The sequence below is a fragment of the Capsicum annuum genome, chromosome 9 (genome assembly GCF_002878395.1).
Source record: "Capsicum annuum cultivar UCD-10X-F1 chromosome 9, UCD10Xv1.1, whole genome shotgun sequence".
Taxonomy (NCBI): Eukaryota; Viridiplantae; Streptophyta; class Magnoliopsida; order Solanales; family Solanaceae; genus Capsicum; species Capsicum annuum.
The window spans coordinates 31030613-31056493 of record NC_061119.1 but is presented as its reverse complement, the minus strand read 5'-3'; the positions used below and the strand labels follow the sequence as shown (position 1 = coordinate 31056493).

The 25881-nt window shown below is 33.7% G+C and overlaps 1 pseudogene; it reads left to right on the top strand.

Moving 5' to 3' along the window:
• Positions 1–9912: 9912 nt before the first annotated feature.
• LOC107841606 lies at positions 9913–10872 on the top strand (annotated as a pseudogene).
• The last annotated feature ends 15009 nt before the right edge of the window (positions 10873–25881 follow it).

Sequence of the window (25881 nt, the reverse complement as noted above, 5' to 3'; positions counted from 1 at the left end):
ACACAATGGTGGGTCATAATCTAAGACATTTCGCATGGAAAATTTGTAATTCATTCTAGAAGAAAGAACCGAACACATTTATGCACCAAATTTCAACAAAACATTTACTGGGTTATTAAACTTTAATTGATGACAAAATGTCATCACAAAATTTTAGAACTTGTGACTTTCTACTTAAGGTGATGACATTTTGTGACAAGTCATCACAAAAGCATGTCACACAGTTTTCACGCTAACAAACTGGAGTAAAATAGGCATAACTTTTCTCTCCGATACTGGATTTGGGTGAAATTGGTACTGTTGAAAACATAATTCAATTATATATCTATTGGTGGGTCATGAGATCAGAATTTATTAATGTAACAGGAGATATGCTCGTTTAAAGTTGATTATGCTAAAATCCTTCTCAAGAATTCAATCGGTAAGGAATGTTTTGATTCACCTAATCGCTAGGACATCTTTGATGCATTAATACACATTACCCTTTATCAAAAAAAACCAAATAATTTATTTCTCATGAGTTTGAGTCATGGTGGCACTGTAACACCCCACATTTTTTACTAGAATAGAAATTCGTCGTTCATAGGTGTAGATGTTCCAAATGCCTCAAATCCTATTTAAATTTAGTATGTTAATCAATTATGTAGTGTGGGAATCTATTTTATAATGAATTAAGATCATATAGGTCCCCTAACTCAAGTACAATTTGAATGCTTTCCTATCGTTCAAGTTTTAGTGAGCGTCAAAACATGGGTAAACTTCAATCGACCATAACTCCTTACATATAATGAATTAGAGGACCTACTATATATATCAAATGAAATATCTTTAAATTATCTTTCCAACAATACCAATTTTTCCAATATCCAAGATCGGACCAAGGAGTTATGCACATTTTACTCCTAAATGTCAGGCTGGGAAACTAAGTGACGATATTCGCGATAAGCTGTCACAAGCGTGACGACTTATCACAAATGTTGTCAGCCCTGGGAAGATTTCCACCCCCAGTGATGACATTTTTTGATAAGTCATCACGCTCATGACGGCTTATCACCAATAGTGTCAACCTTAACCAGAAAATTAAGATTTCACCCTTTTGTGATGACTTATCACCAGCTTGATGACTTGTAAAGAATTTCATCAGCTATTTCTTATCCAGCAATTAATAGATATTTTTAAAAGGGTATTATTATCTTTTCCCATATTTTGGAGGCCTTTATAAATATGAGAACTCCCATCCAAACCCTAATTTCATCATTTTCTCTTCTAATTCTCTTAAGAAAATATCTAGGGTTTCAATTCAAGAACATTAATCTTCCAAAATCATCCATAAATCTTCAAGGTTTCTTCAAGAATCAAGTTACTCACAGTGTGGACTTCGAGAATTATATACTACAAGTGCGGATAGAGTCTCAAGCATTAAAATTCATCCAATTTCCAAGATTAAGGTATGCATTTGTTGATTTTTGGGTTCCTTTTACCCAAGAATCTCAAGAATTCTTTTTAAAATTCAAATATAATATTTTTATGAGTTTTTATTATTTATGTGGTTTGAAATTGAAGTTCTTGATGTGGTTGAAATTAAATTCATAATTTGATGATAAAGACTCAAGCTTTGACCCTAGTATGTGTTGATCTTGTAGTTTTCATAATAAAGCCTCTTCAAGAAGCATATTGAATTATGTAATCATGTTAATTGGTGTATTGAATTATTAGCGGCAAGGTATTGACACCCTTCTAGCTGGGTTTAAAGGTTGGAACCCACTAGTTCAGGCTTGGGTTATGTCGGTTAAGTGTGAACTCCCACAGTTGCAATTTCAGTATCAGTCTTAAGAGTAGAACTCAAAAATCAGGACAGTCACATACAATCATCTATCTCATTAAGGAATTCAGATAGTTCCAGTGATTCGTGGACTACACTCTAGATAGACCTAGTCTCACATAATATTATTGAGCATCAGTACTTACAGAGATCTCCCATTAGATAGGCTTTATCTTAGTCTTAGATTCAATTAAGTATTCTCATTCTTAGAAAATCCAGAGACCACCCGTTAGATAGATTCGATCTCAAATTCATCCAGTCGATACTAGTAGGCTTATACTTAGTTGATGATATTACTTGACTCGGTTATACAGTATTCAAGAGTTAGTGAACTCAAATATCAGTTTCAGTAGCTCCAGATCGCAAAATCTCAGTATGTTCAGAAAGTTTAACTTGACAGTATGTCCGGTATTAGTTATTAGATTTAGTCCTTGTATGCTCAGAGTCAGTATGTGCAGTATGTTTAGTAGTTACAGATTCTCTATATGTGCTAATGCAGCTCTTACATATCACTCAGTTAAGTAATTGTTCATGCATAAGCATTTGTATTTTTCCTTACTTCATTTTCATACTTAGTACATTCTAACGTACTGACGTATTTGCACTATGGTGTTGTTATTTTATTTGACACCGTAGGTTCAGAGGTCCGAGATCCAGAGTACCCTTAGTAGTCTAGATTCAGTCAGCAACAGTAAAAGTATTAGAAAGTCCTCATCTTTCGAGGACGATTATTATTCTAGTATAGTATTATATCTAGTTTATTTTATTAGACGAAGTTAGTTGGGGACATGTCCCATCAACTACACAATTTAGACAGTTAGAGATTTTTCTAACAGTTGTATAAGTATTCAGTTTGCAGAATTATGTATTTTAGATATTTTGAACCTCATGGCAAGTTTCCACCTATTTTTTGTATGTATTTTATTATATTATGCAGTGAATAGGTATAGATATAAGAAGAGAGTTACCTTGTGGTCCTTCAAGATCATAAGCACCGTGTGGCATTCGTGTTATAGAAAATTGAGGTGTTACGAACTTGGTATTAGAGCCTAAGGTTCAATAGAGTCCTAGGAAGTCTAAAAAGCCGCATCTAGTAGAGTCTTGTGCATAGGTATTTTGCATGCCATATTTATGTATAGGAGGCTATAAGATTTTTTTAGGAACAGTTTCCCTTCTTTAAATATTCATGTCGTGCCAGTGAGTAGAAGATCAAGTAAAAATCTCATTCTAATCCTTGTTCTTCTTCCATTTACAGAACATACCTCCTAAGAGAAGAACAGGGAACCAGTCAGTCCCTCAACCTATCGAGCCCCAAAATGAAAGTGTGTCACACGCCGAGTTTCGGGAAGCTTTTTAGGCACTAGCCCAAGAGGTGAAAACTACAGTGCAGATAAATAATCAGGCTGCTGCTCCTTGACAATAGGGTGATGATGCAACAACTGCTAGACTCTGTGACTTTATCAGAATGAGCCCTCCCATGTTCTTTGGGTCTAAGGTAGGTGAGGACCCGCAGTTATTTCTAGAGAAGGTGAATAAAATCACCCAAGTTATGCGTGTGTCTAAAGAACAGAGCATAGAACTAGCCTCATATAGGCTGAACGATATTTCTTATGATTGGGTTGTCGCATGAAGGAAGGGTAGGTGAGAGGATGATACTCCCATAACTTAGCAGACATTTCAAGATGCCTTCTTAGATAATTTTTTCCCATTATAGATAAGAGAAGATAAGATAAAAGAATTTTTAAACACAAGATAGGGCTCCATGACAGTGAAGGAGTATTGTCTTAAGTTTAATTAGTAAGCCAAGTATTCTCCTAAATTGATAGTCGACCCTAGAGAAAGTATGCATAAGTTTGTGACTAGTGTATCCGGGATGGTGTTGACAGAGTGTAAAACTGCTATGCTTGATGAATAAATAGATCTTGCTAGGTTGATGATGTGTGCACAAAAAATTGATTCAGATAAGATAAAGGAAAGAGATAGATCTAATAAGAAAGCCAGAATAGGTAGTCATAGTTTCTCCCAGCCAGGGTCACAAGGAGGTAACCATTCTCCCCATAGTCAAAAATTTTTAGTCCCAGCTCCATCCTCAGCTAGTGTACCCGTACCTCAGCTTAGAGATGATGGTCATGATGGGGCGCCAGGCTCCAAATCATAGGGTAGTGCAAGAAGTGAGCGTACTTATCCTCTTTGTGGAGAGTATGCCAAGAATTATCTAGGTGTGTGTAGAGGAAACAACAATGTATGTTTTGGATGTAGCATGCTAGGCCACAGGATGCAGGAGTGTAGAGTGTTAGCTTAAAGGGGTTGAGATTCGCGTCAGCATCAGAATCGGCTTTATGCGCTTCAGACTAACCATGATCATGAAATTTTCCCTGACATCAATTCGGGTAAGTTATGAGTTCTTCATCTTCCTGATTTGCATCGCTACATTCTTTGCTCCTACTTGAGCTTAAGTTTTCAGTATGAGTTAGTTAGTAGAGAAAGAACTCATTACAGCAGATAGTTAGATCCGCATAGTTTGTTTACATATCTCTTCATCTAACCATGCTATCAGGCGCTTAAATCTTAATTTATTCCAAGATAGAGTATTCTAGTAGTAGCAAGTATCGCTCAGTTCATAAATCATGCATATGATCTAATTCATAGATGCCTTGTGCATCATTGCAGTATATCAACAAAGTAAGTGTTCTTAGAGGGACATAGTCTCTCATCGGGGAGATACCCTATGACTCCCTAAAGTTTTCAAGCTTCGCATTAGTTATCATTGCATAGTCAGTCATGCTTTCCAGAGTAACTTCTGTCAAACCTCCATACATTATTTATGCATGTTTAGTAGATAAAGTTTAGCCTATTAGTATATTCATTCATGTGTACATGAGAACAACTCAGTTATAGATCCAAGCATCAGATATGCATGTCCCGTATGATAATTCAGCTTATTAATGTTTCGGCCAGGTATTCTATGCATGCACACTCTAGTGGAAAGTTAAGTGTGTCAGTAATTTCCATCATATAGTCATGTTCTGGATATTCATGTCCCTTAAGTAAGTTCAGTTGATCTGTAAGTAAGTTCAATTGATTTGTACTCGTAACTTATCAAGCGACATTCGAGGACGAATGATTCCAAGAGAGAGATAATGTAACACCCCATATTTTGGACTAGAATGGAAATTCATCATTCATATGCGTAGATGTTCTAAATGCCTTGAATCCTATGTACATTTAGTGTGTTAATCAATTATGTAGTGTAGGAATCTATTTGATCATGAATTAAGATCATAGAGGTCCTCTAACTCAAGTACAAGCTAAAAGTTTTCCTATCGTTCAAGTTTTAGTGAGAGTCAAAACTTTGGTCAACTTCAATCATCCATAACTCCTTGTATATATTGAATTAGAGGACCTAATATATATCTAATGAAATATCTTTGAATTATCTTTCCAACTATAAAAATTTTTTCCCAAATCCGATATCGAAGCAAGGAGTTATGCCCATTTTACTCTAGTATATTAGGCTGGGAAACTGAGTGACGACATTCATGATAAGCTATGACAAGTGTGATGACTTATCACCAATGTCGTCAGTGCTGGGCAGATTTCCAACCCCAGTGATGACATTTTGTTATAAGTCATCACGTCCATGACGGCTTATCACCTATGTAGTCAACCTTAACCAGAAAATCAAGATTTCACCCTTTTGTGACAACATTTCGTGAAGACTTATCACGAGCTTGACGACTTATCACGAATGTCGTCAGCTATTTTTCCCAGCAATTAATGGACAGTTCTACAAGGGTATTTGGGTCTTGTCCCATCTTTTGGTGGCCTCTATAAATATGAGAACCACATCCAAACCCTTATTTCATCATTTTATCTTCCAATTCTCTTAAGAAAATATCTATGGTTTTAATTCAAGAACATTAATCTTCCAAAATTCATCCATAAATCTTTAATATTTCTTTAAGAATCAAGTTCCTCATAGTGTGGGCTTTGAGAATCATTTATTACAAGTACAGATAGAGTCTCAAGCATTAGAATTCATCTGATTTCAACGATTAATGTATGCAACTGTTAATTCTTGGGTTCCTTTCACCCAAGAAGCTCAAGAATCCTTTTTAAAAATATAAAGATAATATTTTTATGAGTTTTTATGATTTATGTGGTGTGAAATTGAAGTTCTTGATGTGGTTGAAATTAAATTCATGATTTGATGATAAAGACTCAATCTTTGACCCTAGTATGTGTTGATTTTATGATGTTCATAATAAAGCCTCTTCAAGGAGCATGTTGAATTATGTAATCATGTTAATTGGTGTAATGAATTGTTGTAAGCCCAAGATGATTGAAGTGTGATGTTGTTATATGTTAACTGGCTTTGGAAATAATCATATTTTTCCATGTTTATTGAACTATGATCATATCATGTTGAAATCCTTGTATGATGAATTATTTGATGGAATAATGATATTTATAAGTAGTAATTGTTGAATAACTAAAGAATGCTTCCTACATGTTTGATAAAATACTTGTATGAAGAAAATTGGGTCATTATGACAATGTTGACTAGAAATCCCCAAGTTTGATATAAGCTAAGCATGCCAAGTAATTATTGCAAGATCTTGTGGAATGAGTTATGAAGTGTTGTCTTGCATTTCCTATAAAAATACATGTTAGTATTTCCAAGTTCTTAAAGTGATGTTTTATTGAGTATATGGTGAATCTATTACTATGATTTGGTTGTTGGTCATGAATTCAAAGAGTCGAGTGTGATCAGTTTCCTTCCATCGAGTCCTGGGGATACTTGTACCCAAAAAATATAGTTGTGTGCCTAGAGCCGAGTTAGTCTCCAAAATATCTCAGTCATACTATGATCAATAGAACTCATTCAATGACTGAAAAGTAAGAAAATATAATAAAGCTCAGTACTCAGTATTCAGTTCAGATTCTAGTAAAGCCCTTGTAAGTTACATAACTCAGTTCTATTCAGACAGAAAGTAGAATTCAGACATATTCCGACAGATAACGAAACCAAGTGAACTCAATCACCTCAGTCAACTAAGAAACCCAGTAACAGATTCAGTTCATTTGAAGTGAAAGTTCTAAGAATTAGTTTCGAGTCTTTCAGTTGGGAGTACGAGCTAGCACCGAGCAAATGCAGGGATGACGGATCCCCATCAGAGAGACAGAGTTGTTAGGAGCAATCCCTAAACTCCAGAACTGTGTAGCCAACGCAGGATGTCAGAGTCGCCCGTTAGAAAAAAGCTTGTCACCCGTCAGAGAGGCTTGACTATTATACTGCATTAGGATTGATTTTCTATGAGGGTCACCGGTTAGATAGGATTAACCAGAGAAGTATTTACCTGTGGTACGGTATTGACACCCTTCCAGCTGGGGTTACAGGGTGGACCCTACTAGTTCAGGCTCGGGGCATGTCGGTTAAGTAAGAACCCCTACAGTTGCAGTTTCAATATCAGTCTTCAGAGTAGAACTCACAAATTGGGACTGTCAGATATTGTCATCTATCTTAGTAAGGAACTTAGATAGTTCCAGTGATCACTCATTAGATAGGCCTGGTCTCACATAAAGTTATTCAGCATCAATACTTACAGAGATCACCCATTAGATAGGCTTGATCTCAATCTCATATTCAGCTGAGTATTCTCATTATCAGAAGAACCAAAGATCACCCATTGATAGGCTTGATCTCAAAGTCAAATTTAATTATTCCTTATCATTATAGAAGACTTATTGATCATCCGCTAAATAGGTTCGATCTCAGATTCAACCAGTCGATACTAGCAGGCTTAGGCTTAGTTGTTGATATTAGTTGACTCAGTTATATAGTATTCCAGAGTTAGTGAACTTAGATATCAGTATCAGTGGCTCCAGATACTCAGAATCTTACATAAGCCCTTGGATTTAGCCTTACTTCATTTGCATACTCAGTACATTCCAATGTACTAATACATTTGCACTATGGTGTTGTTATTTCATTTGACACCATAGGTTCAGAGGAACGAAATCCAGAGTACCCTTAGCAGTCCAGATTCAGTCAGCAGCAGTAGAAGTATAAGAGAGTCTTCGTCTTTCGAGGATGATTATTATTCCAAAATAGTATTATATCCAGTTTATTTTAGTAGAAGGAGTTAGTTGGGAACATATCCCATCAAATCCACATTTTAGATAGTTAGAGTCTTTTCGGACAGTTGTATAAGCATTTAGTTTGCAGAATTATGTATTTTAGATATTTTGAACCTTATGGAAAGTTTTTACAAGTTTTCCATATGTGTTTTATTATATTATGAAGTGAACTGGTACAGATATCAGAAGAGGGTTAGCTTGTGGTCCTTCAGGATTATGAGCACTATATGGCATTTCAGTTAAAGAAAATTGGGGTATTACAGGTACTATTGGTTAGAGTTCTCGGGGTATTACATGATATGAGGACCAAGACACTACCAAGTTCCATGTTTGAGCATTGCTTGGACTTGGTTGGTGTTAGTAGCTAAGATGTGCCCTTAGGGGCTTTTGTTGTGGAAGAGGCAGATAGTTGTCTCTACACGAATTTGAGTTCTGAATTGGAATTTGTGTTAAGGTGGAGATTCTTAGAGTTTGTGACCCAAATTTTATTTATCCAAAAGATCGTAATACAACCTATGTTAGTAAAACTATAATTGTAAGATATTTTGGGGGTTTGTGGTGGTAGCAGAGGAATTGGGCTGATAGGGGTATGGACTTATATACTTTTGGCTTAGGATTTCCTTTTATGCACATATTATTTAAGTGTGATTTAGAGGGTTGGTTTTCTAATGGTTCTCGATGTGTTATAGATACTTTGGCTCCTCCTTGTATTTCTCTAATATAGAGAATTTCTCCTCCTCAGCACGTGGATTTTCCACGTAAATCTATGTGTGTTCATCTTGTTTTTCTATTTCTTATCATATTGATTATTCCTCTTTGATTTCCTAACAGTTCCTATGTGTAATTTTGATACCCGTAAATTATTCCTTTAGGGTGGATCGATTACACGATCTTGTGGTGTAATGACCTTGGTAGTGTATGACATGTGTGTGGAGCTGATTATACTTGGTATGATTGACTTCGACATCATCTTAGGTTTTGATTGAATTTCACCCTATATTGCAATTGTGGGATGTCAGATCAAGGTTGTGACTCTTCCGACAATCTAACGTGCATGGTTTTTTTGAGTGATGGTCTGGTTTGTGGAAAAAATCTAAAGATGCTTCCTTTTACTTGTGTCTTCTTGCTCTTGATATATGGATGTTAGGCTCTATATGGAGAAGATTAAAGAATATATCTTTTCTTTTTGTCTGTAATGGTCACTGCCTACTTTTATTTTTTGGTTGCCCAAGGTATCTCACAGCCGGCAGCCGTGAGACTAATCCTCCGTTCCTCGGTCAGTGCATTTTGCGGTAGGGAACTTGCCACAGAGTTTGCTCCATTCACCAGAGGCGGGGATCTAACCCCCGACCTCTTGCTTAAGGTACATGGTGCTGAACCACTATGCCAACTCTGGTGGTTAACTATAACAACTACTTCACTAATAATTGTTTGTATCTTACTATTTCATATCACTACAATTTCTACTGCTCCCATCTTTATTGAGTTTCTTCACTCATTGCAAGTTTTATTCTCGATCTTGCTATACTGTAGATTTATGTCACTGAATATCAACTTCAGTCGTTCTTTAAAGGTAAGTATAATTGAGCTAAATGAAGATAAGTTAACTAATCTAGGAAAGTTCTTATTTTCAACATCAGTATTTCAATTCTCAAATTCTATTTGCCAAGTTTAAGACCAGAAGATTTAAAGTAATACATACATCTGTTTTTAACACAACAAGATCCAACAGTCCTTTTTTATTTTCTTAACTTCGTGCGCAGTCAAACTAAGACAATGTTAAATATGAAGGACTTGCATCAAATGAACTTTGCTCGTGATCAAAAGCATGCTTAAGATATGTGGCTCTGGTTCTTTTGTTTTGTATTGAAAGTAAAATGGTGCTAAAAATTCATTCAGGTTAATTATGAGGAGTTTGGGTCCAGGGAAACTGGTGTTTTCACCTTGAAATGAGGGAGAGGCAGCGGAGGCGAACTGAAGAATATGCTTTGTTGCGGGCATATGTTAGACAGTATGGACAAAAAATAAATGGCACATTGTATCACAGTGTGTGAACACACCCCTCAACAGGGACGCTAAGTCTTGTTTGGAAAGGTGGAAAAACTGAAGAGGAGAAGGGTCTCTTTATCCAACTACAGACCAAATATGGAAACAAATGGTAGAAAATAGCAGCTGAAGTACCAGGTCGAACTGCTAAAAGACAAGGAAAGTGGTGGGAAGTATTCAATTAGAGGCAACAGAAAGAGCAGAAGGAAAACAGTAAGTTTGTTGATCCAGTGGACCAGGGAAAATACAACCATATTCTCGAGACCTTTTCAGAGAATATTGTGAAAGAGCGGAGTGTTCCTTGATTACTTATTGCTACATCTTATGGTGGTTTCCTCCACGCTGATGCACCAACTCTTAAGGCACAGACTCTTCTTCCTCCTTGGCTTTCTAATTCTACTGCTCCTTCAACTGCATGTCCGATCGTCATATCCATCTGACTTTAAATCACTCTCCATCAACAGTGCTACCGACTCCTAGGCCTGGCATTCCGTGGCTACAGACAGAGGACCTGAAAATGCGCCCCTTATCTTGACCATTTCTACACATCATGAGGTTGCCCCTTCTTGTGGAGAACATCAATTTATTACTGAACTTGCAGATTGTTATATGGAACTTGCAAAGTTAGGGAGAAGATGTAGGAAATTGAAGCAAAAATGAACGCTTTGAGGGAGGAGAAGAGGGCAACTTTAGACAGTATTGAAGCAGAATACAAGGAGCAACTAGCAGGCTTGAGGAGGGATGCAGAAGCAGAGGAGCAGAAATTGGCCGAGCAATGGGCATACAAACACCTATGCCTTGCTAAGTTTCTCGAGCAGATGGGATGCCAATGAAGACTGGCAGAACCTAATGGTGGCTGTTAAAGAAAAACCAATAATCTTGTGTGTCCTGGCTGCCTATGACGGTCATTTCAAATTGCTGCGACTTTTCTTACTGTTAACTTTATGTTGGATTGCCACCTTCTATTTGGTTGCTATGTTTTTGTTTCTGCATGATATTTTTGTAATAGCCTGCAACTTCTATTTTTTGAATCTGCTGAAATGTAGGAACTTATTCTGAATCCAGTGCTAGTACATTGAATAAGTTCTGAGTGGATTTTCTGTACTTGTTAAAAGTAGATATCTTTCCATAATTTAAATTAGTCTTTGATGGATATTCTAATTTAGGCTTTATTTATTGTACGTGCATTGAACTTATCTCTATTTTTCTTTATAATCATGGTGTTCTAGTTTACTTGCAAACAATTTTATTTGTCCCACGAGGTATCTTCTATCTTTTATAAATGCAAATATTGAATAATCTTTGTCCAGTTCGACGCCCGCAGCTCCCCTTTTTGAATACCCCCCTCACTCCCCCCGGAGTGAGTTCTTTTCTGCGGGATTTAGGGATTCCTGTCTTTTGCTCATATTGTCTCCTATGGAGATGGATTGATATGGGGCTTTCTACTTCTTACCTATTCACTTCTACTTGAACCGTTCAACGAGCGTTGTAACGATCCAAAGGAAAATCTCCTGGCTCAGCACTAGTCAACTTGTGGGGTGTCACATACCCTGCAGACAACAATTCTTTAATTTGTTCTACTCGAACTGAAGGTTCTTCGAAAAGAACCTCTCTACCTCCATGAGATAGGGGTAAGATCAACGTACACTCTACCCTCTGCAAACCCACTTGCCGAATCTCACTTGGTATGTTGTTGTTGAACCTCCATAGCAAGCTCACTCTTGATGAAGAGGCGATCAATACTTTATTTATCATGCTCTTATACCTTTCGTCTAAATTTATTCCCTTAACTGATTCTGAAATCCCCGCATACAAAGTAAAATAAGAGTAAGATAGATTTAGGGCCGGCAGGCGGGTCTAGAATAGATTCCCCAATGGGTGGCGACAAATAGAATCACAAATATAAACTAGTATGCCACCAAAAAACTATTTACAACACAAATAGTGACTTGGTCGCCACTGAAGTAAGACTAAAAGTGGCGACTTACTTGCCACAAAAACTAATAATCTATCAGTGGTAACTTTCTAGTTGCTACTAATAATATTATTTGTAGCTACTCCTACCGCTACAAAAGTATATAATTATCAGCATCAATTTTTATCTCGCTACTGTACATTGTTATTAGTCAGGACTTTTCCCGCTACAAAAAATAGCGATAAAATAGCTACAAAAAACTACTACAAAATTGGTGGCAACATTAAACTTGGAAATTGTTACCCAAGAAAACATTTAGCAATAACGAAAGTAACTACAAAAATTATTAATTGAAATTCTCTAAAATTATATAGCCATTAAAAACATTGATAGTCTCTAATGAACTACAAATGTATCCCCAAATTGGATATGATATGTACTTCCAATACTAGAAAGTGAACTGCATATGCAGAGTCCTTGAGTTATCGTCATAATCACATGCATACGTTCAAAAAAAAAAAACCTTCATGCAGTGTTTAAGAGCAACGTTTAAGAACAATATTTAAAAACACCCTTACATTTCTTTGCTTTCAAGCTTATACTTGATCAGCCCCAATATTTAAGAACATTGTCCCTGCAAATAAAAAAGCACGTGATCACTTTCTAATTCTCATAATCCAATGATAATAATAGGAGTGATATAGAGCACACAAGACTTCAAAATCAATGATATAATAGTTCCAACACATTATAATCACTATAAATGAAAAAAAAATCAACTACTCCAATTTGATTTCTATGAATTTTAATATGAGAATAGCGGATATTGTAATTGTAAATGTGATGAACATGTGAAAGAAAAATAGCGCACGTGATTCTAAACTAGTGTCCTTTCATTAAATAGGATCACAGATGAATGTTTATTTTAGAAAGAAAAGTTGTGTGTTGCAAATCCCTAGTTTTGTATATCTCTTATAATCTAATAGTAGAATTAACACAAATTACCTTGTCTTTGTGTTTCATCCATGTTCATAAGGTTGTTCCGTGCATCTTTGAGAAAATTTTCAACCTCGATGTTGTCGTAATTGTCATGTCCATTGCCTTTGTGTTTCTTTTCAGCAGATTTCTTTTCCGACAATGAGGATTCTCCTTTTCTTTTCTTGGATCTCTTTTCTACAACCTCAACCTACAAATTTAAAAAGGAAAATTTTGTATGAATAATGTAAATGTCGTTGATCCCTAATAAGATGAAATACATGCAATGTAACAACTTACCATAGTTCTTTTTACTGTTTTTGTCATTGGTTCTATTTCTACCTTCAGTTTGTCACCTTGGAAAATATGTCTTCTCACTTCAGCAATAGATCGACACATACTACTTTTGCTCTTATGAAAGTAAAACTGCACTACAAGAAGAAAATGCTTAAATTTCGTATAGTAGTTATTTTTTCGGGTTAGTAAAATCTATAATTTTCAACAATAACTTCAAACACATGTTCAAATTAACATATGAACAATCAAATGAAGTTTAAATTCTATATTTCCAATATTGAACTTTTAATAATAAGTTCAACTCAACTTATGAACAACCAAAAATAAAATTCAACCTATTTACTTGAAAAATAGAAAAGTCAGTATTAAGAATTTCAACAAAAGTTCAACCAACTTATGAACTATCAAAATGAAGTTTCAAAAAATTCAAACACAAGTTCAAATAGTTGAAGAACTATCTACATAAAGTTCAAACTATTATCTTAAAAAAATGGTAAAACCAACTTTAAGAAAAAGAGATGAAATAGAAAGATTCAAGTCCACCGAATTCGTGGTGCGTCCTTAAGAAAATTATTCCCCTCAAGCACCCGAGGGTAAGGAATATATCCTTCTAAGATTAAATGAATCGCTTTGACAGAATAGTGGTACCTCAAAGAATGGGCCTTTTACTAACACTTTCCTTGAAGAAACTTTCACTTCACTTACATAGGTGATTCCTAAACATTTCATCCTATAGATAAAATTGTTTGGTAAGACCTGCAAAACTTAGAAACCATTAAAAGCTTCAAATCATAAGTCTTATCCTTGTTCTTTGAACACTGTATCATCATATTAATGGGTTAAGAATATTGACAATGATGAATCGTGAGTCACAACTTTATTTGATCTCTTTGAATCTAGATCTTGGAATCTCCAGTCTACTAGATAGAGTTACCACTATGGTAAGTTGTGCTAGGCCTTAAACTCATTCTCTTCGATGATCTCTCAACTCCCTCTCAACATAGGCCTTTTGTAAACGAATCCAAAACATTATCCTTTGACTTCACATAGTCAACTGTGATAATTCCACTAGATATTAGTTCTCTAATGGTATTATGTTTCTATCTTATATGACGAGATTTTCATTGTAGATCATACCCCTTGCCCTACTTATCACCGCTTGATTATCACAACGTATACATACTGGTTCTAAAGGTTTGGACCAATAATGAATATCTTCTACGAAATTTTGAGGCCATTCAGCTTCGTCACCGACCTTATCTAACACGATAAATTCATATTCAATTATAGAGTAGGCAATGCATGTCTGTTTGGTTGATTTTTAAGAAACTGCTCCTCTACCCAATGTAAATATATATCCACTCGTGGATTTTACCTTAATTGATTCAATGATCCAATTTTCATCTTTATATCCTTCAATTACTGCTGAATATTTATTATAATGCAAAACATAGTCTTGAGTATATTTTAGATACCCCAAAACTCTTTTCACTATCATCTAGTAAGTTGATTGGGATTACTCATGTACTAACTCAATTTACTAATAGCATTTGCTATATTTGGCCGTATACGATTCATGATATACAACAAATATCCCAACACTCTTACGCATTCCAACTATGAGTTACTTTCGTGTTTATTCTTTTGAAGAGCTAAGCTCATGCGTAATAGAGACTTGGTAGTACAAAAATTTAAATACTTAAATTTGTCAAGTGCCTTTTTACTGTAAAGAGCCTGTGACAATGCAAACCTTTATAAATTTTTCTGAATTCTTATCCCTTAGAGCACACCTGCAAATCCAGAATTTTTATATCAAACTTGCTCTCAAACATTTATTTCGTAGCATTTATGTCAGAAATGTCTCTACTCAGAATCAACATATCATCCACATTTAACCAATTATTTATTTTGTGATTTGAAATGTCTTTAATGTAAATGAATTTATCATTTTTGTTTATCTTGAAGTCGTTTTGTCAACATGAGTTTTTCAAGCTTTGAATAACACTATTTGGGTGCTTTGTTTGGTATTTTAAGTTACTTAATAAATTTGCACACTATCTTTTTTTTTACCAGAAACCAAAAATGCCGGGTTGTTCCATGTAAAATTCTTCCTCCAATTCTCTAATTAGGAATGTTGTTTTCACATTCATTTGATTAATTTCATGACCATATACCACCACTAAGACTACTAACAGCTAAATGGATGTTATCCTTGTTACAGGCAAGTATGTGTCTAAATAATCAAGGTATTCTTTTTCTCTAAAGCACTTTAGTACAAGTCTTGTCTTGTATTTTTCAATAGTACCATTAACTTTTATTTTCCTTTTGAATTATCATATTAATTTTATATTTAATTATCATATTTTCATTGATATCCGAATGTTCGAATTTAAGAATAAGAAATTAATATCTTGTAATTCTTTTAGCATATCCAATGAACACATAGTCTACAGTCTTAGGTCCTATTATTTCCCTTTTATGTATAGAAACTTGGACTTTCGTTAGACACACCCACAATTGATATTTTAAGTTGAGTTTTCTTCCTTTTCATTTTCATATGGTATTAAATGTATCTTACTATGGAGCACTCTATTGAGTATTTGATAAATTGTAAGGGTAGCTTCCCCTAATACATTTTGCGGTAAATCCAAACTTTTGAGTAAGACATCCATCATTTTCTTTGATGTTTGGTTTATTCTTTCCACAATCCCATTTAATTGAGGTTAATATGGGGTATTAGTTTGATGAAAAATACCATTTTCTACACATATCTCCACAAAATGAGATTCATATTCTCCACCTCTATCACTTTCTATCATTTTGATCTTTTTAACCAACTGATTCTCAACTTATAAGGTATTGGAATTCCTTTAGATAGACTTATACGGATGTTTCACGTACTTAGATTCGACATATATTTGACACTTTTATTTATTTAACTTAAAGTTGGGCAAAACTTCAGAAATCATTCGACTCTACCAAGTAAGAAGAAGTTTCGACTTATATTATTTAAACAACCATTACATCATGTTTGAAAAAACCCTCATTGAGGTAGCACATTCCTATATATGTTCCATTCTTACTTATTACAACTTTCGTCGAAACAAAGACACACTTCAAATTGATTTGAATGATAAATGTTGTCCACGTTAAATTTTTTCCTAATAGTAGCAAAATGCAAAACATTGTCGAGAGTCAACACCTTTTCAGAAGTCACTTTTAGGAATATCTTCCCAGTTTCTTTAGTCTTGGTTGTTGCATTATTTCCCATAAATATCACTTCTTTGGAATTAGTGGTATCATAAGTAGCAAAAGTTTCTTTAACTGCACAGTCATGTCTAGTAGCTCCTAAATAATTCCACCTTTCATTTGGATATTCAACTAGATTACTTTCAGTGATCATGACACATAAATTTTCAATCTTTATTGTTGTTTCCAACATAATTATCTAATTTCATTTTTTTTGTTAATCAGAACATGACTATTTTAGAGCTTCTTGGCCAACATTACTATAATTGTAATACTTGTATTTGAACATTTTCTTGTTTTGATCTTTCTCATTCCAAAGACTTCTTCATTTTTTTATTTTTTTGGAGAATCATCCTTAACTGGATTTGAAACCACCGTTGATGATTTCTCACTCAACTCATGATCCTTTTTTATCATAGGGTGACTCACAAGATCTTTCAAACCACACAATTGATTTGAAATCTTTAATTTTTCTAGAATATGATGATCTATACTTGTGAGCATTTGCATTTTAAGTTTGGTCAGCTAAAATAACATCATTTGTTGTCATTTTGTAAACACACCAAAATATTTTTTCGATTTCTCTACACTTTAGTGTTTAAGAACACTAACAATAAAGACTTTAATCTTTAACCAACTTGTTTCTAGTCAATGATGAAGTTTTTTATATCCTTAAATCATAGACCAAACAAACTTTTTAAAATCTGATGAAGTTTTTATTACATCAAATGCAAATTCTATTCAAACAGAGTGAAATCCCACAGGTTTTAAACTCTAGAAACCAATACGGATAGTTTATCAAATTGTTGAACTTTTTATATTCTTCGAACCGAATTCCCACATTGATTTCTCGGTGAAGTTTTTATATTCTACTAACCGAGGGAATAGAAATAAAAAAATTTTAGTCTCCACAAAATAAGACCCAACACAGATTAATCAAGTACCTGATTTTTAAATAATAATTTTTTTCTTTTTACCAAACAAGCACAAAAAAATATTTATATATATATTTTTTTAATAATATCCTTAAGATAGTTTTTTTTTTTTCGAGTTTAGTCAAATCTGTATTTTTCAATAATAACTTCAAACACATGTTCAAATTAACATATGAACAATTAAGTGAATTTTAAATTCTATATTTATATTTTTGAATTTGTAATAATAAGTTCAACCAAACTTATGAACAACCAAAAATGAAGTTCAAACTATTTTCTCAAAAAATAGAAAAAGAAAAATATTAAGAACATCAGCACAAGTTCAACAAACTTTTGAACTATCAAAGTATAGTTTCAAGAACTTCAAACAAAAGTTCAAACAATCGGATAACTATCAATATGAAGTTCAAACTATTTTCTGGACAAAAAGTAAAACCAACTTTATAAAAAAGAGATGAAAGGGAAAGATTCAAGTTCACCAAATTCATTATATGTCCTTAAGGAAATTATTCACCTCAAGAATCCTTTTTTTTTTAGAATATATCCTCCAAGGATGAAATGAATTACTTCGAAAGAATATGGTGCCTCAAATTCAATCGAACTACGAACACACTCAACGGTAGCAAATCACACTAGAGTTTTTTCAAGAGAAATGAATATTTGTTTCTTGCAAATCTTATGTTTATACTTGAAAAAACTCAAGTATTTATAGCCATCAAGGTGTTGCTTCATGAAGAAAAGCAATGGTTTAGAAAGGTGTACCCCTTCATAAAGGAGTAACTCTTCGAAAAAGGTGCGAAACTTTTAAAAGGGTGTAACTTTTCGAAAAAGTCACAACCCATTGGAAAGGTCATACACATCAAAACTGAAATGGTGCATATTCAAACTACATCCTTTCTCTTGGTGTCTTTCCAAAAAAAACACATTCATTTTTCAGTCACACCTCTTAAAAACCCAATAATAGTAACTTTAAAAAATAATTAAAATCACATGAAATATGTTTGGTGATTTCTAATGCATAGAAAAAAAAACCAAACTGTACCCTACCATTTTTTGTATGAAGGAAAAAGAAAAGAGTAACAAAGTGAAACTAAATTAGCATTTACTCGGAAATGGCAAACGGTGAATCCTAGTTTCCATGTCTGACATAATGAAAAAAAAATCATACATGTCAGAGGATACTTCTAAAACCTTCCAATGAATAGGAAATATTGATACATAAATATATACATACATAAATAAATAAATAAGTAAATATGAGTGTACTTCACGAAAGTAGTAAGACTCGACATTAGATAAAAGAAATAAAGCATAGAAGAACTTATATTTACCATCTCATATTTTCCACTTTGGCGTTGTCTCCTTTGAGCTTTCCATCCATGTAGCTTTTCATAGTACTCAAGATTAAGTCCATAGGGATCACTTGGCTCATCTACATTCTATTATTTCAGTCCATAATGAAAAATAAAGTGGTTAGGCCTCTCCACATAATAACTATCCTCTACAATAACCTTTCACTATGATAGCCAAGTTTTTTTGTTGAACTAATTTTCATGTAATGTTATATAATATGTTCTCTATAACATATACTATATTTCGACCAATGACACTACTATAGTAACTTTAACTAGATTAGGAACTTCTACGTAGCAACAATTGTTGTAATCATATGTACTAACCTCTTTTGCTTTTATGGTATAAATGATGTCTTCACCTTTGAAAGATACAATCATGAAGTTAACAAAAGTCGTGCCTTTGACTATGATGGTAACTAGCCTTGACTTCGTCATGACATGTTCTTGGGGTACTTTAATAGTTCCAACATCATTCTGCAATTAAGAATGTATGTTAAAGTTTTGTTGCTGTAAAGAAATAAATGAGAAATCAAGAGTTAAATTATTTTAAAATACCGAAATGTATCTTCTTCTTTTTTTCAAAAATGCGTAAGAAAACGTCACATCAAATGAACTAAGGGAGTAGTAACAGTTTTCTTTATGAAACAAACAATTTAAGTTAATGGTAGAATTGCTATAAAGTACAAGTGTGTCAATATTTAGTTCTTTTACACCAACATTTTTTTTTTTTCATATATCTAATATAAGACACTAGAAATATTAACCTTACTTTGACAATTATGTTTTAGAATACTAAGGGACATTTAAACATAAATATTCTCAATAATTCACAACAACAGACCAAATTTATAAAATTCTATAATATACCAGATGAATTTCTTATACTTATGTAATGAATATCAGATAACATTAATCTCCCTCAATCGAGTTATTTTTCCACTAAAGAAAATTCAAACCAATTAGCAGTACTTCAAAAGCTTATGCAAAATGTTCTATCGTACTAAAGAGTTGGATCATTAGGTGAAAATACGTTCAATAATTTTTATGATTAATTAAGGAGAAAAAAATGTTTTAAAAGTAGCAGAAGTTTAGTTGGCCTAATTTTCTTTAGACTTTAAAGAGTAATTTTTGTCATAAAAAATAGGCCATTGAAAGAAACATTACTAAGACTAAAATAGTAGTTTATTAGATGATCAAATAACTAAATTTTTTTAATTCTCATTAGTAATAAAATTGATTCCATGATGTACATCAAGATGAAAACTAGCATAGTTATTATCACCTCAAATTAACATCCGTAACTTCAAATTAATATAAAATTTATCATTTATAAGTTAAATAGAAATAAAATTTACAATTTTTTTTCTAATACAAAAAAAAATATCATTTATTTAGTTAAGTAGAAGTAAGAATTACAGTATCTAGTACACAGTAATTGTTGTAACGACCATGGTCATCGATACGTATAGGCCTTCCTTATAAAATTTTATGTTTAATTTTTTTTTGGATTCGTAGTTATAACATTAAGGCGAGGGTACTTTCGAACAAAATTGGAGTGAGGTACTTACTGTCTAGGGCTACTTGAAAATAATCTGGGTAAGTATGTTGCCATTTTATTTGATTTGTAGTTAGCTACGACGATAAGGAACACATAGGATTATACAAAATCAAATTTGGATGAGCAAACTCCTAGAATTGGTTTTAGCATAAAGAATATTGTTTGGGATGTTTTGAATTTAAGATGTGTTGTAAAGAAGGGAATTTTTGGAAAAAAATGGATATTAGCGACAGGCTCAAAAGATGTAAAATTCCCATTGTGCTGACTGTCAACACGGTCAAAGGATGGAATAGAGATAATGTTGCTATAAAAAATGTTGTTTTATTTTATGAAAAACCCCCAAAATGGTATACTTTTCAGAAAATATTTGGGACTTTAGTAGTACTGATTTGGGGGCGGATACCACTAATTTTTCTTCTTATTTCATTGTTAAAGTAAGAAATTTATCTTGTTGACTAGTAAATGAATAATCTAGCCTTAGAATTGCTAGTTTGCATAGTTTGGAGAGGGTTGGGGGCTGAATTTTCTTATTTTTTGGTGCAAGGGGGTAAGTTGAGTATAAAATCAATGGGTTTCTGTTAATTATTATTAGTTTATCCGTTCAAGAGATTAATCCACTAAAGCAATCGTTAAATTGGTAATTTTAGGTTACAATTTCCAGTGTGGTAGGTCATTTCATTAAATATATATTTATATACATTTTTTAGACTGGGATCAAGCAAAAAGAGCATGAAAGGCAAGACTCCGACTTAGTGGAGTTGTGCAAGCTTAATTTGAGGTAGGTGATGGTATTGTAGGTTAATCCAGTTTGTGCTATATATGTATGTTAGCTACTTCTTAGTATGGCTTTTTAGTGCCTGTTGTTTTGCGTGGTCAATGTAATGATTTTATGTTTTTGTATTATCTTAACCGGTCTTATGGTTAAATGAGTAATGTTTCAATATTTAGAATATTCTCTTGGATTATTGGGGGAACAAGGTTGGAAGACACTTGTGTATGTAATTTTTTTCCATAGACAGAATTTGTCCCCTGCAGGTCATGGCTATAGGGAGGTTATGATACCCATAGGTGTATGCTTAAGGTTTAGGTGAGTTATGGTGCATTGTGTGATCCAGGAAATACATTTATTTTGGTAATTGGTTATCCAGTCTTGTATTTTTTTGACTTGGTGATAAATGACTTGAGTTGTTGGTTCTAATCCTAATCTACTTAATTTATACTTGTTATGTTGTGTGTAGGTTAGAATGTGCATAGATTAACTTGTTGTACTATGTTTTGGTTATATACTAACATTCTCATCATAGGTTGGCCAAATGGCCCTAACAGCACACTATTGTTCTTTTGTGTTGATACTACAACAACTTTTACTTTTATTGAGTGCAACACGTATTCCAGCGGCTCCTACAAAACCACAATTGTTATTCTAGCAAGTGATTGAAATTTCAGGGCTGGTCAGTTTATTCAGCTATTATGGAGTATTTTCTTTATTTCATGGTCCTTTATGTTTTGTACATTATGCACTTTTTCTTGTTTTGGAGTTGCATCCCCTTTTTGATATTTTTAGTATATTTTGGTGCACTGATTGTAACACCCCGACAGTTCAGGATAAATGAGAACCATGCATCAAATATAAATAAAATCAAACATCATGTTTTGGTGGTATGGGAAGTGATTTATACATGTATAAAGGCCACAAGTAACTCACAGACTTAAAACCTTCCTTACCGATTTATTCCTTGAAAAGAATCTTATTATAGTAAACTTTAACAAGCATAACTCATATTTTCTGAAGTATCTTATGATCAAGACCCACCAAATGATAAATATTTGAATTATTTTTCCAATGCATCTGGTTTTTCCTTAATCCAATATCGGAGTAAAGAGTTATTGCCATCAAGCAGTGAGAACCTACGAGCGTAGCTATGATCATAGTGAGATTGTATGACGGTACAATGCTCTAGTCTAATCGAAACAACCCAAAATGTATTAGATTTGAAAAGTATACCTACAAACTATGAGAGGGAACTATGACCATGGTTAGAAACCACGATCTTTGGTACAATCTTGACTTCTAAAATTGATATTGTGGGAACCTACAACCCATGAACTAAGGTTCGATCATAGGTCGGTCTCACAAATGTATGAAGGCTCATATGATGGATTTTAGAGAGCTCTTATCTAGCCCCCAACCACAAACACCACCCACGATCGTAGGTGGTTCCTACGATAATAGAAAGGTATTGTACGTCCCTCCCAACTGTTTCTCAATTGCAAATTTATAAGGGCACATCAGTCTTATTCCACTATTCTAACACGAAAACTCTTTCGTTTAATCTATTTTAGTGATTAATATTTGACTTCAATATAACCCTAAGCCCTTATTACTTAAAATATAATCGACACTTAGCTTTAACATAGACAAAAAGGTGATTTTCTTTCCCTAATGCAGAATTAGGGTTCTTCAGCTCCAATACCAAATTTCATAGATTTTTTTAGAGTTTTCATCTCCAGGTATGTGGGATTCATCTATGGGACTTTTTTAACCCATCGAGTTCCATAGCTAACAAAATTGCTCAATTTAATTATGTCTCCAGAGCCTAGAGTTCATGAATATTGTGAATTTCTTGATATTCCAATTCCTTGATGCCATTAAGTTATAAACCCATATTTCAACATGAATTTTAGTACCAATACATGTTATAATCATAAAACCTAATTATATTGTGAACTCTATGATTGTTCGACTTGAGTTATTAAATGCCATAAATTCACTCATTTTATGAAATTGACCTAATAGTTGAATTCTTTAGAGATGGTGGGCTATGAATACCCGATATCCTAGTATTTCATGCATATACTTTTGACTATTAAATCGTCTAGATTACATGTTTCTGAGTGCTTTCAGATAATGAATTTATTTACAATTTTCGAATTGTTGATATAATTGAGAATTGAAGTTATAGTTTCATTCAATTGGGAGTGTTCTTAGTATCTAGTGGATGCAGTGATAAAGGATTACCCATATGTCAAGCTAGTTATTTAGTAGAAGTACCTATGTTTAAGAAATATGGTGCCCCCATAGGTTCTAAAGGGTCATCAGTCACATTATACTGACACCTTAGTCCTTTAAGACATAAATTTAGTGGATACACGTCATCAATATTCGTACCCTTGGAAAGGTACTAAAAATCTTTTAAGATGGGGTTATAGGATGGACCCCAGTTAGCTTAGATTGAGGTATGTCCATTATTATTAGCACTCACAGTCCATAGCCCATAGTTTAATTTAAGCACTTACATGACCTTGTTTTGGAATATCTAGTTTATCATACAACTCTTACTACTTGGTTTTGTAGCAGTTTAGCATGTCTTATGCATCATGTTTAGCCTATATTAGTTATTTCCTATCTCACATACTGAGTACATTTAAAGTACAGATCACATATTTTCTTTTGTACAATATTGTCTTATAGTATAGGTTTTAACTCTCTACATTTGAATCACACTTAGTATGATCTCCTACTATACCAACAACAGTACTTTAGTGTCCTCATCATTCGAGGAGTAGTTTCTATTTTTCATTTTATTTTATTTCAGTTTCAAACAATTAGAGTTAGCTAGGGCTTGTCCCGACAACTCGTCTTGGTAGAGTCTTTCACACATATAGTTAGATGTTCAAATTGGTTTTAAGGTCAGATGTTATTGTTGGCTTTGATTATTATTTCATTATTTACTTCATCTTTGGCACTGTGTTTTAATTACTTCTTCAGTATTATTAGTGTCATGACATGCCATGGGTTAGCTAGGGTTCACTTATGACTCTACGCACCATGTTACATCTAGTGGATAGTCTGAAGTTGTAAAAATCATGGTATTTGAGCTTTGGGTTTCAAGTGTTCTAGGGTGTCTAAAAGTTACGTCAAGTAGAGTTTTATTCATTTGTGAGAAGTATGGCACACTTATGACTGAGGGGCTATGAAATATTTTAGAAAAAGTTCAACTTAATTCATGTCTATATCATACAAAGTCTGTTAAAACCTTTTTCTAAATTATTCTCTAAACATATATAGAATATACCTCCCAAGAGAGCTAACAAAAGGAGGAACAGGAATTATAACTACATTGGTAATTAGAAAGTACCAACACAAACCCCAAAAATGCTTTCAATAAAAAAATATAACATGCATAATTAGAGATTCTTTCATAGCGTTAGCCTAGTCCATGATGATCGAAAATAATCAGAAAGTTGTTGCACCAGCCAATAGTGAATATGGTATCAGCCAGAGTTCGAGAGTTTACTTGGCATAAGGTCTACATGAGTTCTTTAATAGCATTAAGAAAGTTAATGATATCATGGTTGTGTCTCAAACTAAAAGTGCAGACTTGGATACTTATCAGTTGGAAGGAGTGACACACTTGGTACAAGCGATGGAAATCTAATAGTTATAAAGATGCAGGACAGTAGAGTAGGATGAGTTTGTTGCTAAATTTCTGGAAAGGTTCTTCCCAATAGATTGAAGAGATTCCAAGGTGTAGGAATTCATAAATATAAAGTAGGGTAACAAGAGTGTGAAGGAGTATTTTCTGAAGTTTAATCAATTGGCAAAAGATGCCCAGGCTATGGATGCTGACTCTAGGGCCTAAATAAGCAAGTTTCTATCAAGTGTTTATGAGGATATGGTCAAAAAGTGTAGAACTATTATGTTAGTTAAGGATATAGACATCTCCAGGTTGATGGTTTATGCTCAACAAATTGAAGAAGAGAAAATCAAGGAGAAGGTAATGGAGAGTAACAGGGCTAAAACAAGCAGTTTTAATTCATCTCATTAGAGGTAAGATGCTGCTAATCACTCTCAAATTTTCTAGAAATCTTTAGCTTCTGCCCAATCTTCTACTAGTTCTCGAGTGCTAAAGTTTTGGTTGGATAATCAAGATAGTGCGCTAGGGTCTAAATCCCAGGGTATAGCGAATAGTTTTCGTACTAACCTGGTTGTCAATAAATGTAGTAAGAACCACAAAGAAAAGTGTATGTCTTGTAGAAATGGTTATTTTAGGTTTGCAAGCTTGGTAAAAAATTGAGGAAATATCCAGTGGATTCGCATAAAATATAAGATGCTCGTAAAAAAAGTCATTTTAAATTTTCAACAACTCTATCTGGTTGTCCAACTCAGCACGGTGCCTCGTCTTGTGTAGTACAGCTGGCGGACATGGTCAAAATATGTTTCATGTTATTCAAACTCAATGAGATCAATAAGTTTCACGTAATATGGTTAATGGTACATTATAAGTCTTTCGTATTTATGTGAATGCATTGTTAGATCTTGGAGCCGTACTTTACTTCGTAGCTTGCAATATAATAGTAGACTTTGGTTTTAGTCCCAAAATCCTCTTAGAATCCTTCTCAGTCTCTATCCCAATCGGTAATTTATTGATACCATATAGGTACATAGAAATTATCCAATAACAGTTTACCAAAAATAAAACCTCAGTCTTTCTGGTAGAGTTATGCATGAAAGATTTTGTTGTCATTCTTTGCATGAATTGGCTTTATTCTTGATTCACCTTAACTCATTGCAAAACAGAGTAGTT